The sequence below is a fragment of the Pseudophryne corroboree genome, chromosome 4, assembly GCF_028390025.1.
Source record: "Pseudophryne corroboree isolate aPseCor3 chromosome 4, aPseCor3.hap2, whole genome shotgun sequence".
NCBI classification, from domain to species: Eukaryota; Metazoa; Chordata; class Amphibia; order Anura; family Myobatrachidae; genus Pseudophryne; species Pseudophryne corroboree.
In genome coordinates this window covers 29,778,206-29,797,539 of record NC_086447.1, presented here as the reverse complement: position 1 = coordinate 29,797,539, position 19,334 = coordinate 29,778,206, and the positions used below count along the sequence as shown (strand labels likewise).

Below are 19,334 nucleotides of genomic sequence, written 5' to 3'. Positions count from 1 at the left end.
GTTGTGATTTCCATATTGGCCACTATATGCATTCGAAAAGAGCTCGAGCATTGGTGGTATAGTGGTGAGCATAGCTGCCTTCCAAGCAATTGACCCGGGTTCGATTCCCGGCCAATGCATCCTTTTCCTTATGTGCTGTTTTCGCACTTATAGTTGTTGCTTAAGATATGCTCAGATGACAAGGTCCATAGAAAATGTTAAAATCTTTGTAGAAATCATGATTACTTCTTAGCAGATTACTTTTGATTCCACCACTGCATGATTAAAGATTTGTAAACACATTTTACAAAGTTCACTGAGGTGCCATATGCAAGTACATCAAAGGTCTTTTCTTTTCTCAGTTTTGATACCACTGTATATCAGTTTAATGGTGCATAAAAACCTTAAGTATGGATGAGCCTAAATCTTGAATTGTGAATGTCATGCAATTTGCCAATTTTGTTTGAATATCTACCACCAATGGTGCTACAGCGCAGGCTATAAAAATCTTTCAAACAGTTGTTGTGATTTCCATATTGGCCACTATATGCATTTGAAAAGTGCTCAAGCATTGGTGGTATAGTGGTGAGCATAGCTGCCTTCCAAGCAGTTGACCCGGGTTTGATTCCCGGCCAATGCATCCTTTTCCTTATGTGCTGTTTTCGCACTTATAGTTGTTGCTTAAGATATGCTCAGATGACAAGGTCCATAGAAAATGTTAAAATCTTTGTAGAAATCATGATTCCTTCTTAGCAGATGACTTTTGATTCCACCACTGCATGATTAAAGATTTGTAAATACATTTTACAAAGTTCACTGAGGTGCCATATGCAAGTAAATCGAAGGTCTTTTCTTTTCTCAGTTTTGATACCACTGTATATCAGTTCAATGGTGCATAAAAACCTTAAGTATGGATGAGCCTAAATCTTGAATTGTGAATGTCATGCAATTTGCCAATTTTGTTTGAATATCTACCACCAATGGTGCTACAGCGCTGGCTATAAATATCTTTCAAACAGTTGTTGTGATTTCCATATTGGCCACTATATGCATTTGAAAAGTGCTCAAGCATTGGTGGTATAGTGGTGAGCATAGCTGCCTTCCAAGCAGTTTACCTGGGTTCAATTCCCGGCCAATGCATCGTTTTCCTTATGTGCTGTTTTCGCACTTATAGTTGTTGCTTAAGATATGCTCAGATGACAAGGTCCATAGAAAATGTTAAAATCTTTGTAGAAATCATGATTCATTCTTAGCAGATGACTTTTGATTCCACCACTGCCTGATTAAAGATTTGTAAATACATTTTACACAGTTCACTGAGGTGCCATATGCAAGTAAAACGAAGGTCTTTTCTATTCTCAGTTTTTATACCACTGTATATCAGTTCAATGGTGCATAAAAACCTTAAGTATGGATGAGCCTAAATCTTGAATTGTGAATGTCATGCAATTTGCCAATTTTGTTTGAATTTCTTCCACGAATGGTGCTACAGCGCAGGCTATAAATATCTTTCAAACAGTTGTTGTGATTTCCATATTGGCCACTATATGCATTGAAAAAGCGCTCAAGCATTGGTGGTATAGTGATGAGCATACCTGCCTTCCAAGCAGTTGACCTGTGTTCGATTCCCGGCCAATGCATCCTTTTCCTTATGTGCTGTTTTCGCACTTATAGTTGTTGCTTAAGATATGCTCAGAAGACAAGGTCCATAGAAAATGTTAAAATCTTTGTAGAAATCATGATTCCTTCTTAGCAGATGACTTTTGATTCCACCACTGCATGATTAAAGATTTGTAAATACATTTTACAAAGTTCACTGAGGTGCCATATGCAAGTAAATCGAAGGTCTTTTCTTTTCTCAGTTTTGATACCACTGTATATCAGTTCAATGGTGCATAAAAACCTTAAGTATGGATGAGCCTAAATCTTGAATTGTGAATGTCATGCAATTTGCCAATTTTGTTTGAATATCTACCACCAATGGTGCTTCAGCGCAGGCTATAAATATCTTTCAAACAGTTGTTGTGATTTCCATATTGGCCACTATATGCATTGAAAAAGCGCTCAAGCATTGGTGGTATAGTGGTGAGCATAGCTGCCTTCCAAGCAGTTGACCTGTGTTCGATTCCCGGCCAATGCATCCTTTTCCTTATGTGCTGTTTTCGCACTTATAGTTGTTGCTTAAGATATGCTCAGATGACAAGGTCCATAGAAAATGTTAAAATCTTTGTAGAAATCATGATTCCTTCTTAGCAGATGACTTTTGATTCCACCACTGCATGATTAAAGATTTGTAAACACATTTTACAAAGTTCACTGAGGTGCCATATGCAAGTACATCAAAGGTCTTTTCTTTTCTCAGTTTTGATACCACTGTATATCAGTTTAATGGTGCATAAAAACCTTAAGTATGGATGAGCCTAAATCTTGAATTGTGAATGTCATGCAATTTGCCAATTTTGTTTGAATATCTACCACCAATGGTGCTACAGCGCAGGCTATAAAAATCTTTCAAACAGTTGTTGTGATTTCCATATTGGCCACTATATGCATTTGAAAAGTTCGCAAGCATTGGTGGTATAGTGGTGAACATAGCTGCCTTCCAAGCAGTTGACCTGGGTTCGATTCCCAGCCAATGCATCCTTTTCCTTATGTGCTGTTTTCGCACTTATAGTTGTTGCTTAAGATATGCTCAGATGACAAGGTCCATAGAAAATGTTAAAATCTTTGTAGAAATCATGATTCCTTCTTAGCAGATGACTTTTGATTCCACCACTGCCTGATTAAAGATTTGTAAATACATTTTACAAAGTTCACTGAGGTGCCATATGCAAGTAAATCGAAGGTCTTTTCTTTTCTCAGTTTTGATACCACTGTATATCAGTTCAATGGTGCATAAAAACCTTAAGAATGGATGAGCCTAAAACTTGAATTGTGAATGTCATGCAATTTTCCAATTTTGTTTGAATATCTTCCACCAATGATGCTACAGTGCAGGCTATAAATATCTTTCAAACAGTTGTTGTGATTTCCATATTGGCCACTATATGCATTCGAAAAGAGCTCAAGCATTGGTGGTATAGTGGTGAGCATAGCTGCCTTCCAAGCTGTTTACCTGGGTTCAATTCCCGGCCAATGCATCCTTTTCCTTATGTGCTGTTTTCGCACTTATAGTTGTTGCTTAAGATATGCTCAGATGACAAGGTCCATAGAAAATGTTAAAATCTTTGTAGAAATCATGATTCATTCTTAGCAGATGACTTTTGATTCCACCACTGCCTGATTAAAGATTTGTAAATACATTTTACACAGTTCACTGAGGTGCCATATGCAAGTAAAACGAAGGTCTTTTCTATTCTCAGTTTTTATACCACTGTATATCAGTTCAATGGTGCATAAAAACCTTAAGTATGGATGAGCCTAAATCTTGAATTGTGAATGTCATGCAATTTGCCAATTTTGTTTGAATATCTTCCACGAATGGTGCTACAGCGCAGGCTATAAATATCTTTCAAACAGTTGTTGTGATTTCCATATTGGCCACTATATGCATTGAAAAAGCGCTCAAGCATTGGTGGTATAGTGGTGAGCATACCTGCCTTCCAAGCAGTTGACCTGTGTTCGATTCCCGGCCAATGCATCCTTTTCCTTATGTGCTGTTTTCGCACTTATAGTTGTTGCTTAAGATATGCTCAGATGACAAGGTCCATAGAAAATGTTAAAATCTTTGTAGAAATCATGATTCCTTCTTAGCAGATGACTTTTGATTCCACCACTGCCTGATTAAAGATTTGTAAATACATTTTACAAAGTTCACTGAGGTGCCATATGCAAGTAAATCAAAGGTCTTTTCTTTTCTCAGTTTTGATACCACTGTATATCAGTTCAATGGTGCATAAAAACCTTAAGTATGGATGAGCCTAAATCTTGAATTGTGAATGTCATGCAATTTGCCAATTTTGTTTGAATATCTTCCACCAATGGTGCTACAGCGCAGGCTATAAATATCTTTCAAACAGTTGTTGTGATTTCCATATTGGCCACTATATGCATTCGAAAAGAGCTCAAGCATTGTTGGTATAGTGGTGTGCATAGCTGCCTTCCAAGCAATTGACCTGGGTTCGATTCCCGGCCAATGCATCCTTTTCCTTATGTGCTGTTTTCGCACTTATAGTTGTTGCTTAAGATATGCTCAGATGACAAGGTCCATAGAAAATGTTAAAATCTTTGTAGAAATCATGATTCCTTCTTAGCAGATGACTTTTGATTCCACCACTGCATGATTAAAGATTTGTAAACACATTTTACAAAGTTCACTGAGGTGCCATATGCAAGTAAAACGAAGGTCTTTTCTATTCTCAGTTTTTATACCACTGTATATCAGTTCAATGGTGCATAAAAACCTTAAGTATGGATGAGCCTAAATCTTGAATTGTGAATGTCATGCAATTTGCCAATTTTGTTTGAATATCTTCCACGAATGGTGCTACAGCGCAGGCTATAAATATCTTTCAAACAGTTGTTGTGATTTCCATATTGGCCACTATATGCATTGAAAAAGCGCTCAAGCATTGGTGGTATAGTGGTGAGCATACCTGCCTTCCAAGCAGTTGACCTGTGTTCGATTCCCGGCCAATGCATCCTTTTCCTTATGTGCTGTTTTCGCACTTATAGTTGTTGCTTAAGATATGCTCAGATGACAAGGTCCATAGAAAATGTTAAAATCTTTGTAGAAATCATGATTCCTTCTTAGCAGATGACTTTTGATTCCACCACTGCCTGATTAAAGATTTGTAAATACATTTTACAAAGTTCACTAAGGTGCCATATGCAAGTAAATCAAAGGTCTTTTCTTTTCTCAGTTTTGATACCACTGTATATCAGTTCAATGGTGCATAAAAACCTTAAGTATGGATGAGCCTAAATCTTGAATTGTGAATGTCATGCAATTTGCCAATTTTGTTTGAATATCTTCCACCAATGGTGCTACAGCGCAGGCTATAAATATCTTTCAAACAGTTGTTGTGATTTCCATATTGGCCACTATATGCATTCGAAAAGAGCTCAAGCATTGTTGGCATAGTGGTGTGCATAGCTGCCTTCCAAGCAATTGACCCGGGTTCGATTCCCTGCCAATGCATCCTTTTCCTTATGTGCTGTTTTCGCACTTATAGTTGTTGCTTAAGATATGCTCAGATGACAAGGTCCATAGAAAATGTTAAAATCTTTGTAGAAATCATGATTCCTTCTTAGCAGATGACTTTTGATTCCACCACTGCATGATTAAAGATTTGTAAACACATTTTACAAAGTTCACTGAGGTGCCATATGCAAGTACATCAAAGGTCTTTTCTTTTCTCAGTTTTGATACCACTGTATATCAGTTTAATGGTGCATAAAAACCTTAAGTATGGATGAGCCTAAATCTTGAATTGTGAATGTCATGCAATTTGCCAATTTTGTTTGAATATCTACCACCAATGGTGCTACAGCGCAGGCTATAAATATCTTTCAAACAGTTGTTGTGATTTCCATATTGGCCACTATATGCAATGGAAAAGTGCTCAACCATTGGTGGTATAGTGGTGAGCATAGCTGCCTTCCAAGCAGTTGACCCGGGTTCGATTCCCGGCCAATGCATCGTTTTCCTTATGTGCTGTTTTCGCACTTATAGTTGTTGCTTAAGATATGCTCAGATGACAAGGTCCATAGAAAATGTTAAAATCTTTGTAGAAATCATGATTCCTTCTTAGCAGATGACTTTTGATTCCACCACTGCCTGATTAAAGATTTGTAAATACATTTTACAAAGTTCACTGAGGTGCCATATGCAAGTAAATCGAAGGTCTTTTCTTTTCTCAGTTTTGATACTACTGTATATCAGTTCAATGGTGCATAAAAACCTTAAGTATGGATGAGTCTAAATCTTGAATTGTGAATGTCATGCAATTTTCCAATTTTGTTTGAATATCTTCCACCAATGGTGCTACAGCGCAGGCTATAAATATCTTTCAAACAGTTGTTGTGATTTCCATATTGGCCACTATATGCATTCGAAAAGAGCTCAAGCATTGGTGGTATAGTGGTGAGCATACCTGCTTTCCAAGCTGTTGACCTGGGTTCAATTCTCGGCCAATGCATTCTTTTCCTTATGTGCTGTTTTCACAATTATAGTTGTTGCTTAAGATATGCTCAGATGACAAGGTCCATAGAAAATGTTAAAATCTTTGTAGAAATCATGATTCCTTCTTAGCAGATGATTTTTCATTCCACCACTGCTTGATTAAAGATTTGTAAATACATTTTACAAAGTTCACTGAGGTGCCATATGCAAGTACATCAAAGGTATTTTCTTTTCTCAGTTTTGATACCACTGTATATCAGTTCTATGGTGCATAAAAACCTTAAGTATGGATGAGCCTAAATCTTGAATTGTGAATGACATGCAATTTTCCAATTTTGTTTGAATATCTTCCACCAATGGTGCTACAGCGCAGGCTATAAATATCTTTCAAACAGTTGTTGTGATTTCCATATTGGCCACTATATGCATTCGAAAAGAGCTCAATCATTGGTGGTATAGTGGTGAGCATAGCTGCCTTCCAAGCTGTTGACCCGGGTTCGATTCCCTGCCAATGCATCCTTTTCCTTATGTGCTGTTTTCGCACTTATAGTTGTTGCTTAAGATATGCTCAGATGACAAGGTCCATAGAAAATGTTAAAATCTTTGTAGAAATCATGATTCCTTCTTAGCAGATGACTTTTGATTCCACCACTGCCTGATTAAAGATTTGTAAATACATTTTACAAAGTTCACTGAGGTGCCATATGCAAGTAAATCAAAGGTCTTTTCTTTTCTCAGTTTTGATACCACTGTATATCAGTTCAATGGTGCATAAAAACCTTAAGTATGGATGAGCCTAAATCTTGAATTGTGAATGTCATGCAATTTGCCAATTTTGTTTGAATATCTTCCACCAATGGTGCTACAGCGCAGGCTATAAATATCTTTCAAACAGTTGTTGTGATTTCCATATTGGCCACTATATGCATTTGAAAAGTGCTCAAGCATTGGTGGTATAGTGGTGAGCATAGCTGCCTTCCAAGCAGTTGACCCGGGTTCGATTCCCGGCCAATGCATCCTTTTCCTTATGTGCTGTTTTCGCACTTATAGTTGTTGCTTAAGATATGCTCAGATGACAAGGTCCATAGAAAATTTTAAAATCTTTGTAGAAATCATGATTCCTTCTTAGCAGATGACTTTTTATTCTACCACTGCCTAATTAAAGATTTGTAAATACATTTTACAAAGTTCACTGAGGTGCCATATGCAAGTAAATCGAAGGTCTTTTCTTTTCTCAGTTTTGATACCACTGTATATCAGTTCTATGGTGCATAAAAACCTTAAGTATGGATGAGCCTAAATCTTGAATTGTGAATGTCATGCAATTTTCCAATTTTGTTTGAATATCTTCCACCAATGGTGCTACAGCGCAGGCTATAAATATCTTTCAAACAGTTGTTGTGATTTCCATATTGGCCACTATATGCATTCGAAAATAGCTCAAGCATTGGCGGTATAGTGGTGAGCATAGCTGCCTTCCAAGCTGTTGACCTGGGTTCAATTCCCGGCCAATGCATTATTTTCCTTATGTGCTGTTTTCGCACTTATAGTTGTTGCTTAAGATATGCTCAGATGACAAGGTCCATAGAAAATGTTAAAATCTTTGTAGAAATCATGATTCATTCTTAGCAGATGACTTTTGATTCCACCACTGCCTGATTAAAGATTTGTAAATACATTTTACAAAGTTCACTGAGGTGCCATATGCAAGTAAAACGAAGGTCTTTTCTATTCTCAGTTTTTATACCACTGTATATCAGTTCAATGGTGCATAAAAACCTTAAGTATGGATGAGCCTAAATCTTGAATTGTGAGTGTCATGCAATTTGCCAATTTTGTTTGAATATCTTCCACGAATGGTGCTACAGCGCAGGCTATAAATATCTTTCAAACAGTTGTTGTGATTTCCATATTGACCACTATATGCATTTGAAAAGTGCTCAAGTATTGGTGGTATAGTGGTGAGCATAGCTTCCTTCCAAGCAGTTGACCTGGGTTCAATTCTCGGCCAATGCATTCTTTTCCTTATGTGCTGTTTTCACAATTATAGTTGTTGCTTAAGATATGCTCAGATGACAAGGTCCATAGAAAATGTTAAAATCTTTGTAGAAATCATGATTCCTTCTTAGCAGATGACTTTTGATTCCACCACTGCCTGATTAAAGATTTGTAAATACATTTTACAAAGTTCACTGAGGTGCCATATGCAAGTAAAACGAAGGTCTTTTCTATTCTCAGTTTTTATACCACTGTATATCAGTTCAAAGGTGCATAAAAACCTTAAGTATGGATGAGCCTAAATCTTGAATTGTGAATGTCATGCAATTTGCCAATTTTGTTTGAATATCTTCCACGAATGGTGCTAAAGCGCAGGCTATAAATATCTTTCAAACAGTTGTTGTGATTTCCATATTGACCACTATATGCATTTGAAAAGTGCTCAAGTATTGGTGGTATAGTGGTGAGCATAGCTGCCTTCCAAGCAGTTGACCTGGGTTCAATTCTCGGCCAATGCTTTCTTTTCCTTATGTGCTGTTTTCACAATTATAGTTGTTGCTTAAGATATGCTCAGATGACAAGGTCCATAGAAAATGTTAAAATCTTTGTAGAAATCATGATTCCTTCTTAGCAGATGACTTTTGATTCCACCACTGCCTGATTAAAGATTTGTAAATACATTTTACAAAGTTCACTGAGGTGCCATATGCAAGTAAATCAAAGGTCTTTTCTTTTCTCAGTTTTGATACCACTGTATATCAGTTCAATGGTGCATAAAAACCTTAAGTATGGATGAGCCTAAATCTTGAATTGTGAATGTCATGCAATTTGCCAATTTTGTTTGAATATCTTCCACCAATGGTGCTACAGCGCAGGCTATACATATCTTTCAAACAGTTGTTGTGATTTCCATATTGGCCACTATATGCATTCGAAAAGAGCTCAAGCATTGGTGGTATAGTGGTGAGCATAGCTGCCTTCCAAGCAGTTGACCCGGGTTCGATTCCTGGCCAATGCATTTTTTTCCTTATGTGCTGTTTTCGCACTTATAGTTGTTGCTTAAGATATGCTCAGATGACAAGGTCCATAGAAAATGTTAAAATCTTTGTAGAAATCATGATTCCTTCTTAGCAGATGACTTTTGATTCCACCACTGCATGATTAAAGATTTGTAAACACATTTTACAAAGTTCACTGAGGTGCCATATGCAAGTACATCAAAGGTCTTTTCTTTTCTCAGTTTTGATACCACTGTATATCAGTTCAATGGTGCATAAAAACCTTAAGTATGGATGAGCCTAAATCTTGAATTGTGAATGTCATGCAATTTGCCAATTTTGTTTGAATATCTACCACCAATGGTGCTACAGCGCAGGCTATAAAAATCTTTCAAACAGTTGTTGTGATTTCCATATTGGCCACTATATGCATTTGAAAAGTGCTCAAGCATTGGTGGTATAGTGGTGAGCATAGCTGCCTTCCAAGCAGTTGACCCGGGTTCGATTCCCGGCCAATGCATCCTTTTCCTTATGTGCTGTTTTCGCACTTATAGTTGTTGCTTAAGATATGCTCAGATGACAAGGTCCATAGAAAATGTTAAAATCTTTGTAGAAATCATGATTCCTTCTTAGCAGATGACTTTTGATTCCACCACTGCATGATTAAAGATTTGTAAATAGATTTTACAAAGTTCACTGAGGTGCCATATGCAAGTAAATCGAAGGTCTTTTCTTTTCTCAGTTTTGATACCACTGTATATCAGTTCAATGGTGCATAAAAACCTTAAGTATGGATGAGCCTAAATCTTGAATTGTGAATGTCATGCAATTTTCCAATTTTGTTTGAATATCTTCCACCAATGGTGCTACAGCGCAGGCTATAAATATCTTTCAAACAGTTGTTGTGATTTCCATATTGGCCACTATATGCATTCGAAAAGAGCTCAAGCATTGGTGGTATAGTGGTGAGCATAGCTGCCTTCCAAGCTGTTGACCTGGGTTCAATTCTCGGCCAATGCATCCTTTTCCTTATGTGCTGTTTTCACAATTATAGTTGTTGCTTAAGATATGCTCAGATGACAAGGTCCATAGAAAATGTTAAAATCTTTGTAGAAATCATGATTCCTTCTTAGCAGATGACTTTTGATTCCACCACTGCCTGATTAAAGATTTGTAAATACATTTTACAAAGTTCACTGAGGTGCCATATGCAAGTACATCAAAGGTCTTTTCTTTTCTCAGTTTTGATACCACTGTATATCAGTTCTATGGTGCATAAATACCTTAAGTATGGATGAGCCTAAATCTTGAATTGTGAATGTCATGCAATTTTCCAATTTTGTTTGAATATCTTCCACCAATGGTGCTACAGCGCAGGCTATAAATATCTTTCAAACAGTTGTTGTGATTTCCATATTGGCCACTATATGCATTCGAAAAGAGCTCAATCATTGGTGGTATAGTGGTGAGCATAGCTGCCTTCCAAGCTGTTGACCTGGGTTCGATTCCCTGCCAATGCATCCTTTTCCTTATGTGCTGTTTTCGCACTTATAGTTGTTGCTTAAGATATGCTCAGATGACAAGGTCCATAGAAAATGTTAAAATCTTTGTAGAAATCATGATTCCTTCTTAGCAGATGACTTTTGATTCCACCACTGCCTGATTAAAGATTTGTAAATACATTTTACAAAGTTCACTGAGGTGCCATATGCAAGTACATCAAAGGTCTTTTCTTTTCTCAGTTTTGATACCACTGTATATCAGTTCTATGGTGCATAAAAACCTTAAGTATGGATGAGCCTAAATCTTGAATTGTGAATGTCATGCAATTTTCCAATTTTGTTTGAATATCTTCCACCAATGGTGCTACAGCGCAGGCTATAAATATCTTTCAAACAGTTGTTGTGATTTCCATATTGGCCACTATATGCATTCGAAAAGAGCTCAATCATTGGTGGTATAGTGGTGAGCATAGCTGCCTTCCAAGCTGTTGACCCGGGTTCGATTCCCTGCCAATGCATCCTTTTCCTTATGTGCTGTTTTCGCACTTATAGTTGTTGCTTAAGATATGCTCAGATGACAAGGTCCATAGAAAATGTTAAAATCTTTGTAGAAATCATGATTCCTTCTTAGCAGATGACTTTTGATTCCACCACTGCCTGATTAAAGATTTGTAAATACATTTTACAAAGTTCACTGAGGTGCCATATGCAAGTAAATCAAAGGTCTTTTCTTTTCTCAGTTTTGATACCACTGTATATCAGTTCAATGGTGCATAAAAACCTTAAGTATGGATGAGCCTAAATCTTGAATTGTGAATGTCATGCAATTTGCCAATTTTGTTTGAATATCTTCCACCAATGGTGCTACAGCGCAGGCTATACATATCTTTCAAACAGTTGTTGTGATTTCCATATTGGCCACTATATGCATTCGAAAAGAGCTCAAGCATTGGTGGTATAGTGGTGAGCATAGCTGCCTTCCAAGCAGTTGACCCGGGTTCGATTCCCGGCCAATGCATTTTTTTCCTTATGTGCTGTTTTCGCACTTATAGTTGTTGCTTAAGATATGCTCAGATGACAAGGTCCATAGAAAATTTTAAAATCTTTGTAGAAATCATGATTCCTTCTTAGCAGATGACTTTTGATTCCACCACTGCATGATTAAAGATTTGTAAACACATTTTACAAAGTTCACTGAGGTGCCATATGCAAGTACATCAAAGGTCTTTTCTTTTCTCAGTTTTGATACCACTGTATATCAGTTCAATGGTGCATAAAAACCTTAAGTATGGATGAGCCTAAATCTTGAATTGTGAATGTCATGCAATTTGCCAATTTTGTTTGAATATCTACCACCAATGGTGCTACAGTGCAGGCTATAAATATCTTTCAAACAGTTGTTGTGATTTCCATATTGGCCACTATATGCATTTGAAAAGTGCTCAAGCATTGGTGGTATAGTGGTGAGCATAGCTGCCTTCCAAGCAGTTGACCCGGGTTCGATTCCCGGCCAATGCATCCTTTTCCTTATGTGCTGTTTTCGCACTTATAGTTGTTGCTTAAGATATGCTCAGATGACAAGGTCCATAGAAAATGTTAAAATCTTTGTAGAAATCATGATTCCTTCTTAGCAGATGACTTTTGATTCCACCACTGCATGATTAAAGATTTGTAAACACATTTTACAAAGTTCACTGAGGTGCCATATGCAAGTACATCAAAGGTCTTTTCTTTTCTCAGTTTTGATACCACTGTATATCAGTTCAATGGTGCATAAAAACCTTAAGTATGGATGAGCCTAAATCTTGAATTGTGAATGTCATGCAATTTGCCAATTTTGTTTGAATATCTACCACCAATGGTGCTACAGTGCAGGCTATAAATATCTTTCAAACAGTTGTTGTGATTTCCATATTGGCCACTATATGCATTTGAAAAGTGCTCAAGCATTGGTGGTATAGTGGTGAGCATAGCTGCCTTCCAAGCAGTTGACCCGGGTTCGATTCCCGGCCAATGCATCCTTTTCCTTATGTGCTGTTTTCGCACTTATAGTTGTTGCTTAAGATATGCTCAGATGACAAGGTCCATAGAAAATGTTAAAATCTTTGTAGAAATCATGATTCCTTCTTAGCAGATGACTTTTGATTCCACCACTGCATGATTAAAGATTTGTAAATACATTTTACAAAGTTCACTGAGGTGCCATATGCAAGTAAATCGAAGGTCTTTTCTTTTCTCAGTTTTGATACCACTGTATATCAGTTCAATGGTGCATAAAAATATTAAGTATGGATGAGCCTAAATCTTGAATTGTGAATGTCATGCAATTTGCCAATTTTGTTTGAATATCTACCACCAATGGTGCTACAGTGCAGGCTATAAATATCTTTCAAACAGTTGTTGTGATTTCCATATTGGCCACTATATGCATTTGAAAAGTGCTCAAGCATTGGTGGTATAGTGGTGAGCATAGCTGCCTTCCAAGCAGTTGACCAGGGTTCGATTCCCGGCCAATGCATCGTTTTCCTTATGTGCTGTTTTTGCACTTATAGTTGTTGCTTAAGATATGCTCAGATGACAAGGTCCATAGAAAATGTTAAAATCTTTGTAGAAATCATGATTCCTTCTTAGCAGATGACTTTTGATTCCACCACTGCCTGATTAAAGATTTGTAAATACATTTTACAAAGTTCACTGAGGTGCCATATGCAAGTAAATCGAAGGTCTTTTCTTTTCTCAGTTTTGATACCACTGTATATCAGTTCAATGGTGCATAAAAACCTTAAGTATGGATGAGCCTAAATCTTGAATTGTGAATGTCATGCAATTTGCCAATTTTGTTTGAATATCTTCCACCAATGGTGCTACAGCGCAGGCTATAAATATCTTTCAAACAGTTGTTGTGATTTCCATATTGGCCACTATATGCATTCGAAAATAGCTCAAGCATTGGTGGTATAGTGGTGAGCATAGCTGCCTTCCAAGCTGTTGACCTGGGTTCAATTCCCGGCCAATGCATTCTTTTCCTTATGTGCTGTTTTCGCACTTATAGTTGTTGCTTAAGATATGCTCAGATGACAAGGTCCATAGAAAATGTTAAAATCTTTGTAGAAATCATGATTCATTCTTAGCAGATGACTTTTGATTCCACCACTGCCTGATTAAAGATTTGTAAATACATTTTACAAAGTTCACTGAGGTGCCATATGCAAGTAAAACGAAGGTCTTTTCTATTCTCAGTTTTTATACCACTGTATATCAGTTCAATGGTGCATAAAAACCTTAAGTATGGATGAGCCTAAATCTTGAATTGTGAATGTCATGCAATTTGCCAATTTTGTTTGAATATCTTCCACGAATGGTGCTACAGCGCAGGCTATAAATAGCTTTCAAACAGTTGTTGTGATTTCCATATTGACCACTATATGCATTTGAAAAGTGCTCAAGTATTGGTGGTATAGTGGTGAGCATAGCTGCCTTCCAAGCAGTTGACCTGGGTTCAATTCTCGGCCAATGCATTCTTTTCCTTATGTGCTGTTTTCACAATTATAGTTGTTGCTTAAGATATGCTCAGATGACAAGGTCCATAGAAAATGTTAAAATCTTTGTAGAAATCATGATTCCTTCTTAGCAGATGACTTTTGATTCCACCACTGCCTGATTAAAGATTTGTAAATACATTTTACAAAGTTCACTGAGGTGCCATATGCAAGTAAATCAAAGGTATTTTCTTTTCTCAGTTTTGATACCACTGTATATCAGTTCAATGGTGCATAAAAACCTTAAGTATGGATGAGCCTAAATCTTGAATTGTGAATGTCATGCAATTTGCCAATTTTGTTTGAATATCTTCCACCAATGGTGCTACAGCGCAGGCTATACATATCTTTCAAACAGTTGTTGTGATTTCCATATTGGCCACTATATGCATTCAAAAAGAGCTCAAGCATTGGTGGTATAGTGGTGAGCATAGCTGCCTTCCAAGCAATTGACCCGGGTTCGATTCCCGGCCAATGCGTTTTTTTCCTTATGTGCTGTTTTCGCACTTATAGTTGTTGCTTAAGATATGCTCAGATGACAAGGTCCATAGAAAATGTTAAAATCTTTGTAGAAATCATGATTCCTTCTTAGCAGATGACTTTTGATTCCACCACTGCATGATTAAAGATTTGTAAACACATTTTACAAAGTTCACTGAGGTGCCATATGCAAGTACATCAAAGGTCTTTTCTTTTCTCAGTTTTGATACCACTGTATATCAGTTCAATGGTGCATAAAAACCTTAAGTATGGATGAGCCTAAATCTTGAATTGTGAATGTCATGCAATTTGCCAATTTTGTTTGAATATCTACCACCAATGGTGCTACAGCGCAGGCTATAAAAATCTTTCAAACAGTTGTTGTGATTTCCATATTGGCCACTATATGCATTTGAAAAGTGCTCAAGCATTGGTGGTATAGTGGTGAGCATAGCTGCCTTCCAAGCAGTTGACCCGGGTTCGATTCCCGGCCAATGCATCCTTTTCCTTATGTGCTGTTTTCGCACTTATAGTTGTTGCTTAAGATATGCTCAGATGACAAGGTCCATAGAAAATGTTAAAATCTTTGTAGAAATCATGATTCCTTCTTAGCAGATGACTTTTGATTCCACCACTGCCTGATTAAAGATTTGTAAATACATTTTACAAAGTTCACTGAGGTGCCATATGCAAGTAAATCGAAGGTCTTTTCTTTTCTCAGTTTTGATACCACTGTATTTCAGTTCAATGGTGCATAAAAACCTTAAGTATGGATGAGCCTAAATCTTGAATTGTGAATGTCATGCAATTTTCCAATTTTGTTTGAATATCTTCCACCAATGGTGCTACAGCGCAGGCTATAAATATCTTTCAAACAGTTGTTGTGATTTCCATATTGGCCACTATATGCATTCGAAAAGAGCTCAAACATTGGTGGTATAGTGGTGAGCATAGCTGCCTTCCAAGCTGTTGACCTGGGTTCAATTCCCGGCCAATGCATCCTTTTCCTTATGTGCTGTTTTCGCACTTATAGTTGTTGCTTAAGATATGCTCAGATGACAAGGTCCATAGAAAATGTTAAAATCTTTGTAGAAATCATGATTCATTCTTAGCAGATGACTTTTGATTCCACCACTGCCTGATTAAAGATTTGTAAATACATTTTACAAAGTTCACTGAGGTGCCATATGCAAGTAAATCAAAGGTCTTTTCTATTCTCAGTTTTTATACCACTGTATATCAGTTCAATGGTGCATAAAAACCTTAAGTATGGATGAGCCTAAATCTTGAATTGTGAATGTCATGCAATTTGCCAATTTTGTTTGAATATCTTCCACCAATGGTGCTACAGCGCAGGCTATACATATCTTTCAAACAGTTGTTGTGATTTCCATATTGGCCACTATATGCATTCAAAAAGAGCTCAAGCATTGGTGGTATAGTGGTGAGCATAGCTGCCTTCCAAGCAATTGACCCGGGTTCGATTCCCGGCCAATGCGTTTTTTTCCTTATGTGCTGTTTTCGCACTTATAGTTGTTGCTTAAGATATGCTCAGATGACAAGGTCCATAGAAAATGTTAAAATCTTTGTAGAAATCATGATTCCTTCTTAGCAGATGACTTTTGATTCCACCACTGCATGATTAAAGATTTGTAAACACATTTTACAAAGTTCACTGAGGTGCCATATGCAAGTACATCAAAGGTCTTTTCTTTTCTCAGTTTTGATACCACTGTATATCAGTTCAATGGTGCATAAAAACCTTAAGTATGGATGAGCCTAAATCTTGAATTGTGAATGTCATGCAATTTGCCAATTTTGTTTGAATATCTACCACCAATGGTGCTACAGCGCAGGCTATAAAAATCTTTCAAACAGTTGTTGTGATTTCCATATTGGCCACTATATGCATTTGAAAAGTGCTCAAGCATTGGTGGTATAGTGGTGAGCATAGCTGCCTTCCAAGCAGTTGACCCGGGTTCGATTCCCGGCCAATGCATCCTTTTCCTTATGTGCTGTTTTCGCACTTATAGTTGTTGCTTAAGATATGCTCAGATGACAAGGTCCATAGAAAATGTTAAAATCTTTGTAGAAATCATGATTCATTCTTAGCAGATGACTTTTGATTCCACCACTGCATGATTAAAGATTTGTAAATACATTTTACAAAGTTCACTGAGGTGCCATATGCAAGTAAATCGAAGGTCTTTTCTTTTCTCAGTTTTGATACCACTGTATATCAGTTCAATGGTGCATAAAAACCTTAAGTATGGATGAGCCTAAATCTTGAATTGTGAATGTCATGCAATTTTCCAATTTTGTTTGAATATCTTCCACCAATGGTGCTACAGCGCAGGCTATAAATATCTTTCAAACAGTTGTTGTGATTTCCATATTGGCCACTATATGCATTCGAAAAGAGCTCAAACATTGGTGGTATAGTGGTGAGCATAGCTGCCTTCCAAGCTGTTGACCTGGGTTCAATTCCCGGCCAATGCATCCTTTTCCTTATGTGCTGTTTTCGCACTTATAGTTGTTGCTTAAGATATGCTCAGATGACAAGGTCCATAGAAAATGTTAAAATCTTTGTAGAAATCATGATTCATTCTTAGCAGATGACTTTTGATTCCACCACTGCCTGATTAAAGATTTGTAAATACATTTTACAAAGTTCACTGAGGTGCCATATGCAAGTAAAACGAAGGTCTTTTCTATTCTCAGTTTTTATACCACTGTATATCAGTTCAATGGTGCATAAAAACCTTAAGTATGGATGAGCCTAAATCTTGAATTGTGAATGTCATGCAATTTGCCAATTTTGTTTGAATATCTTCCACCAATGGTGCTACTGCGCAGGCTATAAATATCTTTCAAACAGTTGTTGTGATTTCCATATTGGCCACTATATGCATTTGAAAAGTGCTCAAGTATTGGTGGTATAGTGGTGAGCATAGCTGCCTTCCAAGCAGTTGACCTGGGTTCAATTCTCGGCCAATGCATTCTTTTCCTTATGTGCTGTTTTCACAATTATAGTTGTTGCTTAAGATATGCTCAGATGACAAGGTCCATAGAAAATGTTAAAATCTTTGTAGAAATCATGATTCCTTCTTAGCAGATGATTTTTCATTCCACCACTGCTTGATTAAAGATTTGTATATACATTTTACAAAGTTCACTGAGGTGCCATATGCAAGTACATCAAAGGTCTTTTCTTTTCTCAGTTTTGATACCACTGTATATCAGTTCAATGGTGCATAAAAACCTTAAGTATGGATGAGCCTAAATCTTGAATTGTGAATGTCATGCAATTTGCCAATTTTGTTTGAATATCTACCACCAATGGTGCTACAGCGCAGGCTATAAAAATCTTTCAAACAGTTGTTGTGATTTCCATATTGGCCACTATATGCATTTGAAAAGTGCTCAAGCATTGGTGGTATAGTGGTGAGCATAGCTGCCTTCCAAGCAGTTGACCCGGGTTCGATTCCCGGCCAATGCATCCTTTTCCTTATGTGCTGTTTTCGCACTTATAGTTGTTGCTTAAGATATGCTCAGATGACAAGGTCCATAGAAAATGTTAAAATCTTTGTAGAAATCATGATTCATTCTTAGCAGATGACTTTTGATTCCACCACTGCATGATTAAAGATTTGTAAATACATTTTACAAAGTTCACTGAGGTGCCATATGCAAGTAAATCGAAGGTCTTTTCTTTTCTCAGTTTTGATACCACTGTATATCAGTTCAATGGTGCATAAAAACCTTAAGTATGGATGAGCCTAAATCTTGAATTGTGAATGTCATGCAATTTTCCAATTTTGTTTGAATATCTTCCACCAATGGTGCTACAGCGCAGGCTATAAATATCTTTCAAACAGTTGTTGTGATTTCCATATTGGCCACTATATGCATTCGAAAAGAGCTCAAACATTGGTGGTATAGTGGTGAGCATAGCTGCCTTCCAAGCTGTTGACCTGGGTTCAATTCCCGGCCAATGCATCCTTTTCCTTATGTGCTGTTTTCGCACTTATAGTTGTTGCTTAAGATATGCTCAGATGACAAGGTCCATAGAAAATGTTAAAATCTTTGTAGAAATCATGATTCATTCTTAGCAGATGACTTTTGATTCCACCACTGCCTGATTAAAGATTTGTAAATACATTTTACAAAGTTCACTGAGGTGCCATATGCAAGTAAAACGAAGGTCTTTTCTATTCTCAGTTTTTATACCACTGTATATCAGTTCAATGGTGCATAAAAACCTTAAGTATGGATGAGCCTAAATCTTGAATTGTGAATGTCATGCAATTTGCCAATTTTGTTTGAATATCTTCCACGAATGGTGCTACAGCGCAGGCTATAAATATCTTTCAAACAGTTGTTGTGATTTCCATATTGACCACTATATGCATTTGAAAAGTGCTCAAGTATTGGTGGTATAGTGGTGAGCATAGCTGCCTTCCAAGCAGTTGACCTGGGTTCAATTCTCGGCCAATGCATTCTTTTCCTTATGTGCTATTTTCACAATTATAGTTGTTGCTTAAGATATGCTCAGATGACAAGGTCCATAGAAAATGTTAAAATCTTTGTAGAAATCATGATTCCTTCTTAGCAGATGATTTTTCATTCCACCACTGCTTGATTAAAGATTTGTATATACATTTTACAAAGTTCACTGAGGTGCCATATGCAAGTACATCAAAGGTCTTTTCTT

At 37.0% G+C, this 19,334-nt stretch overlaps 18 non-coding genes across 18 annotated transcripts; all 18 read left to right on the top strand.

Moving 5' to 3' along the window:
* The first annotated feature begins 47 nt into the window (after positions 1 to 47).
* Positions 48 to 119, top strand: TRNAG-UCC (transfer RNA glycine (anticodon UCC)). The gene has a single exon. It is a non-coding gene; the product is annotated as a tRNA-Gly (tRNA).
* Positions 120 to 547: 428 nt separating this feature from the next.
* Positions 548 to 619, top strand: TRNAG-UCC (transfer RNA glycine (anticodon UCC)). Its single transcript has one exon. It is a non-coding gene; the product is annotated as a tRNA-Gly (tRNA).
* Positions 620 to 1,047: 428 nt separating this feature from the next.
* TRNAG-UCC (transfer RNA glycine (anticodon UCC)) lies at positions 1,048 to 1,119 on the top strand. Its single transcript has one exon. It is a non-coding gene; the product is annotated as a tRNA-Gly (tRNA).
* Positions 1,120 to 2,547: 1,428 nt separating this feature from the next.
* On the top strand, positions 2,548 to 2,619 carry TRNAG-UCC (transfer RNA glycine (anticodon UCC)). The gene has a single exon. It is a non-coding gene; the product is annotated as a tRNA-Gly (tRNA).
* Positions 2,620 to 5,547: 2,928 nt separating this feature from the next.
* TRNAG-UCC (transfer RNA glycine (anticodon UCC)) lies at positions 5,548 to 5,619 on the top strand. Its single transcript has one exon. It is a non-coding gene; the product is annotated as a tRNA-Gly (tRNA).
* Positions 5,620 to 7,047: 1,428 nt separating this feature from the next.
* On the top strand, positions 7,048 to 7,119 carry TRNAG-UCC (transfer RNA glycine (anticodon UCC)). The gene has a single exon. It is a non-coding gene; the product is annotated as a tRNA-Gly (tRNA).
* A 1,928-nt stretch (positions 7,120 to 9,047) lies between these two features.
* On the top strand, positions 9,048 to 9,119 carry TRNAG-UCC (transfer RNA glycine (anticodon UCC)). The gene has a single exon. It is a non-coding gene; the product is annotated as a tRNA-Gly (tRNA).
* A 428-nt stretch (positions 9,120 to 9,547) lies between these two features.
* On the top strand, positions 9,548 to 9,619 carry TRNAG-UCC (transfer RNA glycine (anticodon UCC)). Its single transcript has one exon. It is a non-coding gene; the product is annotated as a tRNA-Gly (tRNA).
* Positions 9,620 to 11,547: 1,928 nt separating this feature from the next.
* TRNAG-UCC (transfer RNA glycine (anticodon UCC)) lies at positions 11,548 to 11,619 on the top strand. The gene has a single exon. It is a non-coding gene; the product is annotated as a tRNA-Gly (tRNA).
* A 428-nt stretch (positions 11,620 to 12,047) lies between these two features.
* On the top strand, positions 12,048 to 12,119 carry TRNAG-UCC (transfer RNA glycine (anticodon UCC)). The gene has a single exon. It is a non-coding gene; the product is annotated as a tRNA-Gly (tRNA).
* Positions 12,120 to 12,547: 428 nt separating this feature from the next.
* On the top strand, positions 12,548 to 12,619 carry TRNAG-UCC (transfer RNA glycine (anticodon UCC)). Its single transcript has one exon. It is a non-coding gene; the product is annotated as a tRNA-Gly (tRNA).
* Positions 12,620 to 13,047: 428 nt separating this feature from the next.
* TRNAG-UCC (transfer RNA glycine (anticodon UCC)) lies at positions 13,048 to 13,119 on the top strand. The gene has a single exon. It is a non-coding gene; the product is annotated as a tRNA-Gly (tRNA).
* A 428-nt stretch (positions 13,120 to 13,547) lies between these two features.
* On the top strand, positions 13,548 to 13,619 carry TRNAG-UCC (transfer RNA glycine (anticodon UCC)). The gene has a single exon. It is a non-coding gene; the product is annotated as a tRNA-Gly (tRNA).
* Positions 13,620 to 14,547: 928 nt separating this feature from the next.
* Positions 14,548 to 14,619, top strand: TRNAG-UCC (transfer RNA glycine (anticodon UCC)). The gene has a single exon. It is a non-coding gene; the product is annotated as a tRNA-Gly (tRNA).
* A 428-nt stretch (positions 14,620 to 15,047) lies between these two features.
* On the top strand, positions 15,048 to 15,119 carry TRNAG-UCC (transfer RNA glycine (anticodon UCC)). The gene has a single exon. It is a non-coding gene; the product is annotated as a tRNA-Gly (tRNA).
* Positions 15,120 to 16,047: 928 nt separating this feature from the next.
* Positions 16,048 to 16,119, top strand: TRNAG-UCC (transfer RNA glycine (anticodon UCC)). The gene has a single exon. It is a non-coding gene; the product is annotated as a tRNA-Gly (tRNA).
* A 428-nt stretch (positions 16,120 to 16,547) lies between these two features.
* Positions 16,548 to 16,619, top strand: TRNAG-UCC (transfer RNA glycine (anticodon UCC)). The gene has a single exon. It is a non-coding gene; the product is annotated as a tRNA-Gly (tRNA).
* Positions 16,620 to 18,047: 1,428 nt separating this feature from the next.
* Positions 18,048 to 18,119, top strand: TRNAG-UCC (transfer RNA glycine (anticodon UCC)). The gene has a single exon. It is a non-coding gene; the product is annotated as a tRNA-Gly (tRNA).
* The last annotated feature ends 1,215 nt before the right edge of the window (positions 18,120 to 19,334 follow it).